Below are 12,274 nucleotides of genomic sequence, written 5' to 3'. Positions count from 1 at the left end.
AGACTCTGAAATATTGTACAATTAGCTTGTGAAGGAAATCAAAAATGCAGGTGTGCATAAATATAGGGATTAGAATTCAATGTAATGGTTTTAGTCATCTCCAGAGTTCTTTTCTGGCATAGCTAGTTCAGTTCATGACTGCTCCATTAGAAATGATTTGGTTGATCTGTTGCTGAGGATGGCCTGGTCCATCAGAGCTGGTCATCATATAGTATTGTTGTTGAAGTATATAATGATCTCCTGGTCCTGCTCATTTCACTCAGCATCAGTTCATGTAAGTCTCTCAGGCCTTTCTGAAATCATCCTGTTGGTCATTTCTTACAGAACAGTAATATTCCATAATTTTCATATACCACAATTTATTCAACCATTCTCCAACTGATGGACATCCATTCAGTTTCAGTTTTACCACTACAAAAGGGCTGCCACAAACATTCGTGCACATACAGGTCCCTTTCCTTCTTTATAATCTCTTTGGGATATAATCCCAGTAGTAACACTGCTGGATCAAAGGGTATGCACAGTTTGATAACTTTTTGAGCATAGTTCAAACTACTCTCCAAAATGGTTGGATTCGTTCACAACTCCACCAACAATGCATCAATGTCCCAGTTTTCCCGCATCCCTCCAACAATCATCATTATTTTTCCTGTCATCTTAGCCAATCTGACAGGTGTGTAGTGTATCTTAGAGTTGTCTTAATTTGCATTTCTCTGATTAATAATGACTTGGAGCATCTTTTCATATGACTAGAAATAGTTTCAATTTCTTCATCTGAGAATTGTCTGTTCATATCCTTTGACCATTTTTCAATTGGAGAATGGCTTGATTTTTTATAAATTAGAGTTAATTCTCTATATATTTTGGAAATGAGGCCTTTATCAGCAGTTCTAGTCTTTTCATCAGGAATGCTTGAAAATCCTGTTTCATTGAATGACCAACTTTTCCTCTGAAGGATTAGAGTCAGTTTTTCTGGGTAGGTGATTTTTGGCTGCAGTCCTAGCTCCATTGCTCTCCAGAATATCATATTCCAAGCCCTCTGGTCCTTTAGTATAGAAGTTGCTAAATCTTGTATTGTCCTGGGAGTGGCTCCACTATACTTAAATTGTTTCTTTCTGGACGCTTGCAATATTTTCTCCTTGACCTGGGAGTTCTGGACTTTGGCTATAATATTTCTTGGAATTTTTCTTCTTGGGATCTCTTTCAGGAGTTGATCAGTGAATTCTTTGAATTTCTATTTTATCCTCTGGTTCTATACTCTGAAGACAGTTTTCCTTCATAATTTCTTGAAAGATAATATCTAGGCTCATTTCTGATCATGGCTTTCAGGCAGACCAACAATTTTTTAAATTATCTCTCCTGGATCTATTTTCCAGATCAATTGTTTTTACAATGAGATATTTCACATTTTTTCTATTTTTCATTGTTTTGTTTTTGTTTTGTTGTATCTTGATTTCTTATAAAGTCATTAGCTTCCATTTGCTCAATTCTATTTTTTAAGGTATTATTTTCCTCAGTGAGCTTTTGTATCTCCTTTCCCGGTTGGCTAATTTTACTTTTTAAGGAATTTTTTTCCTCATTAGCTTTTTGTGTTTTCTTTTGTATCTCTTTCAATCCTTTCCCTGATTTTTCTCTATCTCTCTTACTTGATTTTCAGAGTCTTGTTTGAGCTTTTCTTTAGCTTGAGTCCAATTCTTATTTTTTTTGGAGGCTTTGAATATATAAGCTTTGATTGTTGTCATCTTTTGACTGTGTGTTTTGATCCTTTTTGTCACCAGAATAACTTTCAGTGGTCAGATACATTTTGTTTGCTTGTTTTCTGCTCATTTTCTTCCCCTATTACTCTGCTTTTAACTCTTACTTAAAGTAGGGCTCTGTTTCCAGGGTGGAGGCTGCACTGGCCCAAGCTTTAGGAGTTTTTATACAGCTGTTTTCAGAAATCCTTCTAAGAATTTGACCACACTCACTCTTTTTCTGTCCTGGAGCTGTTATGTGTATTTCAGGCCCACTGTAGTTGTAAAATGTACTATTCTAGCCAAAGCTGGAGCTGTGCTGATCTGGGCTGCACTGGGACTGAACACCAGACTCTCACCCCATTGCCACAGACCCTCTCCACTGATCTTTCAAGTCTTTCCTGTTGTCTCAAGGCTGAGAGGTCCAGCAGCCTTCAGCACTGCTGCTGATTCAGAGGTCCTGCCTTGCTGATGCTGGGGTCTGGGCTGGAGATGGGCAGGAGTTAGGGCAGGCCTAATCCAGGATGGAATTGCATACTGGGTTCTCATTCTGATTCCACAGACATTTCCCCCTGATTTTCCAACACCTGTATGGTATGTCTGAGCGCTCGTGCAAACCATCAATACTGCTGCTGATTCAGAGGTCCAGCTGGGGGTTACATGCTGGACTCCCACCTTTACTGCTGAGTTTCTAAATTGCCTTTGGCTGAAAAAATGTCCCATCTTTTGGGATGTTCTGATGCTCTTAAGATTTTTTAATGCCATATTTAAAGGAATTTGAAATAGTTTAGGGGAGCCATTGGTGTAAATTTTACTTATATTTCACCATCTTGGTTCTGCCTCCTTGTGTTTTTTAACTTTTAGGTTTTATTACTCTACTACACTGTTTTAACATCTGGGAAGAAGTGAAATAGGTACTTAAGCAAAGGAGGTCTAGAAGATAATGTGATTCCAAGAAAGTATTTGCTAAAAGACAGAGAAGGGAGAAGAGAAGTAGAGAGGGAGAAGAATACAAGTGTACAAAAATTCAAGAAAGGAAACGGAGTTCAGGTTCAGAAATGTCTGGAATGACAGGGCAGCAAAGGCTGGTTTCATGACTCAAGAACAGAAAGTCAATTCCCAAGCCTTGGAAGATCAGTGATTACCATTGGGTGGAATAGCTCAATGGTAAGATGGTAGAAGAAGCACTGGTAGGCAGTTTAAGGGCATTAAAACTAAGGGAGAGACAGTTTTGTTTTGCTTTATTTCCTTGTGGTGCTATGGGTTCATTGTGAAAGGCAATGATTCATAGGTATATATGTAGCAATAAGGTATAGTAGAAGGCTTGGCCTTCCAGGAAGTACTTATTTTATTCCCCACCATCCCATGTTCCTTTTGATGATTATCTTTTTTTTTTTTTTTTTTTTTTTTTTTTTTATTTAATAGCCTTTTATTTACAGGATATATGCATGGGTAACTTTACAGCATTAACAATTGCCAAACCTCTTGTTCCAATTTTTCACCTCTTACCCCCCCACCCCCTCCCCTAGATGGCAGGATGACCAGTAGATGTTAAATATATTAAAATATAAATTAGATACACAATAAGTATACATGACCAAAACTTTTGATGATTATCAACGAGAACTAAGGGAAGGAGAGAGAGAGAAAAAGAGAGTGAGACATAGAGACAGAGAGACAGGAAGAGGCTGATCTGGTAAAGAATAAAACTAAATAGATTCATTATCTAAGGATTGCAATCATTCCTGTTTCTCCTCTGAAATCATATTACTTTTTAACAAAAACCATTGTTGCTCTTTTCTTTGAGCAACATTCCATAACTTTATATTATAAAATTTGAAGTTTTTCAAAGAATAAAACCTTTTAGTTTTTGAAAATTTATTTTTGCTGATGCCTTTTGCTTTTGTAACTCACTCACCTCCAAATACACCTCTCCTTGACTCTCTTACCCAGATTTTATCCTTTGTAACAAAGATTTAAAAATAAAGAGAGAAAAACGTAGTTAGCAAAACTAAACACTTGATGGTTTATGTAATACCATTTTATTGTGAAATTGACTTATCAATATAAACATGGAACATGAAAATTATATAAAAAACTAAATTCCCACTAGTCTTTTAAAAACACATGTATGTATATTTGTACTTGTGTGTTTAGTAATAATAGCAATAAAAATGTCCTGTAAGATTATCTCTAATTTATTCTGTATTTATCTTTTTTTTTTTATTCTATATAGATGTTTGCTTGTTACAATCCTCATTGAATTTATCTTCTTGGGGTCAACATCTTTTTTAAACTTTCTTTTTATCCCTGAAATGATCACAGTGTCTAGAATATAGTAGGTGCTTAATAAATGCACATATTAACTTGATTTTCCTCTACTTGCTTGTATCCCTTTCTGCCCCTAAATTTGCTTACTTTTGTGAATTTAAAATATTTTTGATACTTTTTGACATATCTGTCATGATCTATTTATCTACCCTCCCCCACTAAATAGAAGTACACCCTTGTAACAAATAGGTAAAAGCAAATAAAACAAAGCAATCCATTGGACATGTCTGAGAACTCATATCTCACTTTGTATCACTAGATCATCCCCTCTCTAGCAAGAAGTAAAGAGGTATATTTTATCTTCAAGTCTTCCAAAGTTGGTTGCTACTTTGACTGGCATTCTGAAATCTTTCAAAATCATCTATATCTGTATAATTGTCAAAGCTGTGATGTAACTTGTTTCTATTCATTTCACTTTGTATCAGCTCAGAGAAGTCTTCTTATTTTTCTCTAAATCTATTATATTTGTCATTTCTTATGCTGTGATATATTCTATAACATTCAAATTCATATGCCAAAATTTGTTCATCTACAGAGGGCACTTTTGTTTTCAGTTCTTTTTTTATAACAAAAAATATAGCAATTATTGGACAACTTTCTCTCTATGACATTCTTTAATTGAATTAATTGTGGATATATGGGCAAAATAAGGTATTTTCTGCCTTCTAAAAAAATAAGGTATTTTATTAGCCAGAAAGGTTTTATGTCTTAAGTTGTAGTGATAATCTCATTGAGCACCTAACACAGAGCCTGACATCTAGTAGTCATTTAATAAATAGTTGCTGAATAAATAAATATAGTTTCCTAGTTTGAACATTGCTTAACCTCAAGCTATACCTTAATTGGAAAACAGCAATAACAATTATTCAGTAAAAAGAGATCTAGAATCTGTATAAGAGAGTACTTAACAAGAGGCAAAAAGCACTTGTGTGTGTGGTGTGTGTGTGTGTGTGTGTTGGAGGTTGGGCAAAATTCAACAATGTTTAGAGTCATGTATCGGTCAACCTAGCTTCTGAGTCATATCCATATGTGGCCATTAATTTGTCCAGTCAATCTATTGGATACTGGGGTCAGACTAATGGAAAAGTTCACCTTGATTAATCAGATTGACTTTGCTGCAATCCATACCTGCCATAAAAATAATGGTTAAAATGCATAGAGTGACCTTATTAGTCAACTCCTTCTGAAAATCAAATCAGCCCTATCTTTGCTGATTTCCAAGAGATATAATCAACAGTTCCATGACTCCTCTCAGAATTCCTGTGACTCCAAGTTGTAGAATTCTTGGTCAAAGCAACCTTCCTTGACCATGACTACCTGCTCCTTCATTCCAATACATGTCACTTCCAACTCTCTAGTTTCTCTATCCCATTTTTAACTCCATGTCCACTTTGCTCTCTGTAATGTTTATCCTAATGTTAGCAAAAAGCTCTCTGCATAATTATGTCCCATACCCTTGAAGTTACATTGTGTATATAAATGTTTTGTACTTATTTATGGTTACATGTCCTTTCCCCAAAATAATAATGCAAGCCTTGAAGAGGAGATCCATATGACTTTGGTTTTTTATCCCCAGGACTTGTTACTTAGAACACAGCAGACACTTTTACAAAATTAGAGTGAGTTAGAAACAAAAGAATTACTCAAACCTAGGTTTCCTCCATGACTAATCCAGGCTCTTTGACTGTAATTCAAAGTGATGACCACCCTTTAAAGCTTAGTGGACTGCAAGGATATGGAGAAAATGAGGTCATTGAGGGAGAAGCCATTGGAAATTTGGGTAAGATCAATGAGAGCACAGCTGGACAATTTAATTTTCTGAGTTTACAAGGAAAGATGAGGTAGGGTTCCATGAAAATATTGAATATTGTAAGAGGGGGAGGAGCTGTGAATCTGGAGTCAGGCTGATATTTGGGTCCAGATCCTATTCCCAACAATTACTATAGACAAGTCACTTCCCCTATCCAAATCTCAAATTTCTAATATCTAAAATGGGGAAGATGGACTAAAGATCATCTAGGATTTCCCTTCCAGCTCTACCTCTTATGATTATATAATCTAGAATATATAATCCTAGATGTGCAGTATTGATTCCTTTTTTATTCCTTCCATGTATAAGTTTCATTTGTATTTCTTTAGGTTGGAAGTCATTGGCTCAAATACAGCATTTTATTCTGCAATGCACTGATCCTCACAGGAGATGGGTGCTATTATTCCCAAATTATAGGTGAGGAAGTTGAACATGAAAGAGGTTAATTCCTTTGTTCAGTGACTTATCTTTTAATTATCTGAAGCAGGATTAAAACTCAGCTCTCCAACATTTTATCACTTTATTCACTGCACCACTTAATTTCCACCTCTAGTTAGTATTGTCTTGCCAACTGTGTTTGTCAGAGATCGGAGTTCTCTGCTGGGTTCCTTCTGGTTTACATATGCTACCAAGAGTCAGATACCTTGTGATAATGAAATTTCCAGAGGGTAATAAATGTCATGAAACATTGTGAACCTTATTAGGGGCTGCAGTATAAATTCCTTTGCCAGAACTTGAGTGAATGGGAGGTCCAAGAAAGACAAAATTCTGATGAGTGGAAGAAAGAATTGCTGGATTAAGTAGTTGTTTAGTGAAGGTGCTTCTGGAAGGTGGAGCTAAGAATGATACCAGTTGGAACAGGAGAGTAGGGAGAAAAGGAGAACAGGAGATTCTAATTTCAAACTTTCCCACATCTCTTATCTCTTTAAGAGCCAGGCTTGGCCTTCTATGCACCATATCAGGAATTCTCATTTCCCATAAGTAACTGAAAAAGACCTGCACTGGTGTGGGATTTAGTAGGGGAATCCTGGAGGAAATCCCACATGTAAAAGTGACTCAAGTACAACAGAAGAGCTGGCAAATCCCAAAATCCTGTCTCTCCCCAGCAATAAAACCTATGAGGTCTCTGAGCATGGTACCTGGAGACCTTCCCACTGAAATTAATATAAGTGCTGGGAGTTTTACAGTATGTATGACAACACAAAAATTATGCCCCTTCAAAGCCAAGAAAGATCACAAGCTGAAAATATAAGGCCAATTAGGAGAGCTGGAAGGAAAGAGACTCCAGTCCTTATGTGGTTTAGCTTCTTGCCCAGACAGCAGGCCTTAACTAAACCCAGATGGTGGACTGGAAGGAAATGTTCTTTCTACAGAGGACTTCAAGAGGTCATCTAAGCCACAACCCTGCCTCCAGAACTGGAGCAAAAAATGCCCAAGTGCTTTTTCAGCATCAAACTTCCTTAAAGGGGTAGGAAAATGGCAGACCTTACTTTGGGAGCTTTGATGGCTAGTTTCACTTGTCACCTGGTTGCCAAGAGAGTGGAGACCATGAACCAGGACATAACTCATGAAAAGAAAAGTCTTCAAGGCAGGACTTTTGGCCAAAGAAGGACTCTCTTTTCAGGAGACTATATGAAACAACATATAGATGCCCCTGATTGCTGGTTTACCTCCCTTGGCCAACTCAGTTGAAGTAAAAAAAAAAAAAGGGATGTGTATATGTGTGTGTGTGCATTTGTCAGAGAAAAAGAGAGAGAAATAGAGAGAGAGAGAGATAGAAAGAGAGAAACAGAGAGATAAATGCTATCCTGAAGACTGAGATATAGATGATTTCTCAAATTTTCATGATTCCTTCTCAGAAAAGATTCTCTTTTAATATCAATTTGGGCTATTTACAACTTAGTCCATGGGCAAGGAGTTGGGACTCATAATTATAGTTTCTGTTCCCTCCAACACTTTGCATTTGAAAAATTCAATTCACTGACATACAGCAGTTTTTGATTGCCTATCATGTCCAAAGGGTTCCAAGTACCTAGTTTTCTAGATTTGGGGCATGTATCCCTTTATTCCTAGATGAATGACACTTAGATATCCAGCCTAGAGTGGAGATCAATGGCCATTGGCTCTGGACATGATGGTCTTAATCTGTGCTTCTTGGAAGTGAATGTTCAATTACAGGACCCTCCTAGTATATCTGTTTTATTTGAGGATAGGTGTCCTGATCTAATGCTAACAGTACCAGTAGTAAACTAACATAATGATGTGGCTTAATTCATGGACTCCTATACAAGGCAAAGCAACATAGGTTTCTCATACTTGCTAGTTGTGTGACCCTGGGCCAGTCACTTAACCCTGTTTGCCTCAGGTTCTGCATCTGTACAATGAACTGGAAAAGAAAATGGCAAAACACTCTAGTATCTCTGCTAAGAAAACCTCAAATGGGGTCACAAAGAGTCAAACAGAACTGAAAATGATTGAATACTAAATATTATAGCAGTAAGTAGAAGAGTACCTCTATAGACTTTAACAAATCATCTTTTATACAATGACCTGGGTTTGAATGCAATTCTGGCTATGTTAATTTTTCACAAGTCACTTCCCCTTTTGGATATCATCTGTAAAACAAGAGGTTTGGACTGGATAGGTGATCTCAAAAATCCCTTTGAGCCCTATATTCTAGGAATTTCTAATATGCACATATTATTATCTCTATTTTACATGTAATGAAACTGAGATTCAAAGAGGTTAAATGTTAAATGGCTCATTCATATTTCCTTAGCTAGCAAATATTAGAATCATATTTCAAATCATTTTTGTTTTAACTCCAAGCATGGGGCTCATTCAATCTTTCCATACTGACCAGTACAGGAGAAGAAATCAGTTGTCAATTAGGACAAGAGTTTATCCCAGAATGAGAAGCGAAGAAATTTATTTCCTTTGGAAATACATATAGATGAATGAAAACAGTCTTTAACTTCAGAAAACTTTATTTCTGATATCCATTAAAGCAGGAAATAATTCACATTATAAAATCAACTCATCTCATCTTATTCATTCATTTAGAAATGATGATGACAGTGGCTCCTTCTCCAGTGCCTGGAATGTACTCACTCCTCATGTCTACTTCATAGGAACCCCCTCTTCTTTCAAGAATCAGCTCAGGTATTGCCTTTTACAGCAATTCTTTGATGATCCCTCCCAGTTGCTAACACTTTTCTCCAAGCTACTTTATATTTCATTTTATTTTATTTAGATTTACTTGTATATGCTGATGATAAATGCTTAATGATGATTACTTATACATATACTTTTCATTCTCCTGTATTGAAACTATGCATATATGTATTAATATCTATCTATATACATAAAATAGATAGTAATTATAAAATCTGGGGAGATAGTAGATACAACAGAGATACTAGGTTATTTTAGGTAGGAGAGTATTAACAAATGGTGGGTGTGGGGGGAATGATAAAGAGATACTGCATGCAGAAAATATCCCTAAATCTCACATTTGGGAGTTTTAGATATAAAATTATAACTATATTATAGAAATATAGATAACTATCTCTCTATATACATATGTACATATGCATATTTGTTCAAGGTCAATATAAAGTAGTATGTACTAAAAAGTAGAGGAGAAAAAGAAATTTTGCTTTCAGAGGGCAGTTGGGGTAAGAGATATTGGGAAAGCCAAAGTAACTTTCAGAAGATACAGATGTGACGCCATGGGAAAGGTCAATGTTAATGTTAGATTCAATAAGTCTTACCAAAAGTAAAACTAAAATCTTTGCTGTGAGCTGTTGGGATAGAAGTCTCACAGCTAGACTAGATGTTCTGATAATTGACAGGTTTTAATGGTGCTAATTTAGTCAAGACTTTTTTACAGGTTACTTGAATTTGAGCCAGAGTTAGGACTGACTAGATAATTTCCTGGATTTTTGCATTAATCACCCAGGTGCTATGGTATCAGGTTGACATAGTCTTAACCAATGTCAACCCAATACCTAGAAACACATTACTGAGTGTTGACTCATTGTCTCATGCTCAAGCACTGTACACTTGATGCTGTTTATCTTCTAATTGGTGAATGTTGAAATGTTGAGTGGTTTGGCAGTCATGGATTCTGTTTCTATTTCTCCTCCTCACTCTGGGTAGGGGAATACAGGATCTTGAAGCATTTGAGGAGAGATAATGCCTTCTTACAGAACCTCAATAAAGTCATGGGCTGAAGGAGACTCCAGTAAGAAATCTCTTAAAATAAAATTTAAAACAAATACTTCAAAACCTGAGTTTTAAAGCAGGGATAGTGGAATTGGCTATTTACATACACATTGTCAGAGCTGGAATTATCCTAGAATGCTTAGATCATAGAATATAGAATATCAGATCTGAGACATTAGTACATAGGATGTTAGAACTGAAAGGAATGTTAGATTATAGGTTGTTAAAATGAGGGATCTTAAAACATGAGATATCAGAAATAAAAGAAGACCTTAGGATACAGAATGCTAACATCAGAGAGACCTTAGAAAAAGAATATCAAATAGATGAAAGCTAAAATACTATCGATTCCATTCATTTGTATAGCTAAGAAGAAAACTATCCAAAGCCTATATCTTTTTTTTTTTTTTTGCGTGTGTTGTTCAGTCCATTCAACTCTCAATTTGCCTCTCTATGATCCCCCAAAATATCCAAGTGCTTTTTCAGCCTCAAACTTCCTTATGCCAGACCTCACTTTTGGGGGAGGCTAGAAGTAACACTTCTCTAGTATTTTGATAGATGAGGAACTAAGGCAAATAGGGTTAAATGACTTGCCCAGGGTCACACAATTTATATTATTTGGGGGGCCACATCTGAACTAAGGACCTCATAGCTCCAGGGCTGGTGGTCTATCTCCTGAGTCACCTAACTGGCCCATATCTATATCTAACTATATGTATATTATATATGTGTGTATAAATATATATATGCCTGTGTGTATATATGTATATATTTTTATTCACATATACATTTATACACATATTTATCTACATTTATAGTTCCTAGTTAGTTAGGAGCTGACATTTAATCTGGTTCTTTTCAAATTGGTTCAGTCCATGATAAGCTTGGATTTTATAGCCCAGGAGTGTGTAATATCCCTAAAACAATTGATTGGAAATCAAATTCTCAGTAATCATTTGTTCAACCTGAGCTCCAAAGCTAACAAGAAAGCCATGAGTTGCCTAGCATGCTACAGCTTGCTAACCCTGAGTTGTTGAAGGAGAATGATTTTGGCTTGCTGGCCAACATATTAAACAGAAGCTTCAGGCCAAGGCTTGGAGAGGGACATAAGCATGGTGTGGGGAGTGCATTACTGAACACCATGAGCCTCAGAATCACTAGTAGTGCAGAGAGGCCAAGGAAGTGCAGGCCAGATAGGAAGTGGGAAAAGAGAGGGGCATTTGGATCATTTGGCATTTGGCCAAATTGGGAAACAAGTTGGACTTTTCCAGAGCATTCCCTCCTCAGGTACCTCTCCTGGTTCCCCCTGTTGTCTATCAAGGAGTAAGGGCATCCTAAAATGCACAAGCAAGGGGTTGGGACTCAACATTTGTCTTTCCAAAGAGATTTCTTTTGTAGAATAAGCCACAGGGAGGAAGGGTAAAGGCCTATGCTTAACTCGTGGGAATTATATTAATATAGAACAATTGCCTCTAAATAAAATCCAATTCCATATTAATTAATCACTCACAATGTTAAGAACACTGTGTTTGACTCTGGAGAAGATACCAAGTTTAGATAAAAAGGGAAGAAGACACACACATAGGAAATTATGTTATGAGGAGGAAGCAGTTGGGTAGAGTGGAAAGAGAGTTTACTCCATCTCTGGAGTAAAAGGACATGGATTCAAACTGTAACTCTGAGGTTTATTGCTTATGTGACCGCAACAAATTCACCTGCCTTCTCAGGACATCTATTTTCTTATCTTAGGAATGAGTCATCTCTTTGATTCCTAATGGTCCGACATACCTGATTTCATAACAAATGAATTAGAGATACAAAGAAAATGTACTTTGAAGTAAGATGGACAATCCCTTCCTAATAGCAGGAATTTGATGATGCTTCCAGAAGGAGGAGGGATTTGAATTTGGTCATGGAAATTGGATGTAACAATGTATAATAATAATAATAAACGAGTAAAATTTATATGGTACTTTAGGATTTGGAAAATACTTTATGTGTTCTTTCATTTTGTCCTCACAACTACATTGAGAGGTAGGTGCTATTACTATTCACATTTTATAAATGAGGAAACTGAGGTAAACAGAGTAATCTCTGTTTACCTTTTAAAGGCTTTTACCTTTAAAGGCTTGCCCAGGATCACATAGACAATTCATGTCAAATTCTGGATTTG

This window comes from Sarcophilus harrisii, chromosome 2, assembly GCF_902635505.1.
Source record: "Sarcophilus harrisii chromosome 2, mSarHar1.11, whole genome shotgun sequence".
NCBI lineage: Eukaryota > Metazoa > Chordata > Mammalia > Dasyuromorphia > Dasyuridae > Sarcophilus > Sarcophilus harrisii.
This window is presented reverse-complemented; position numbering follows the sequence as displayed.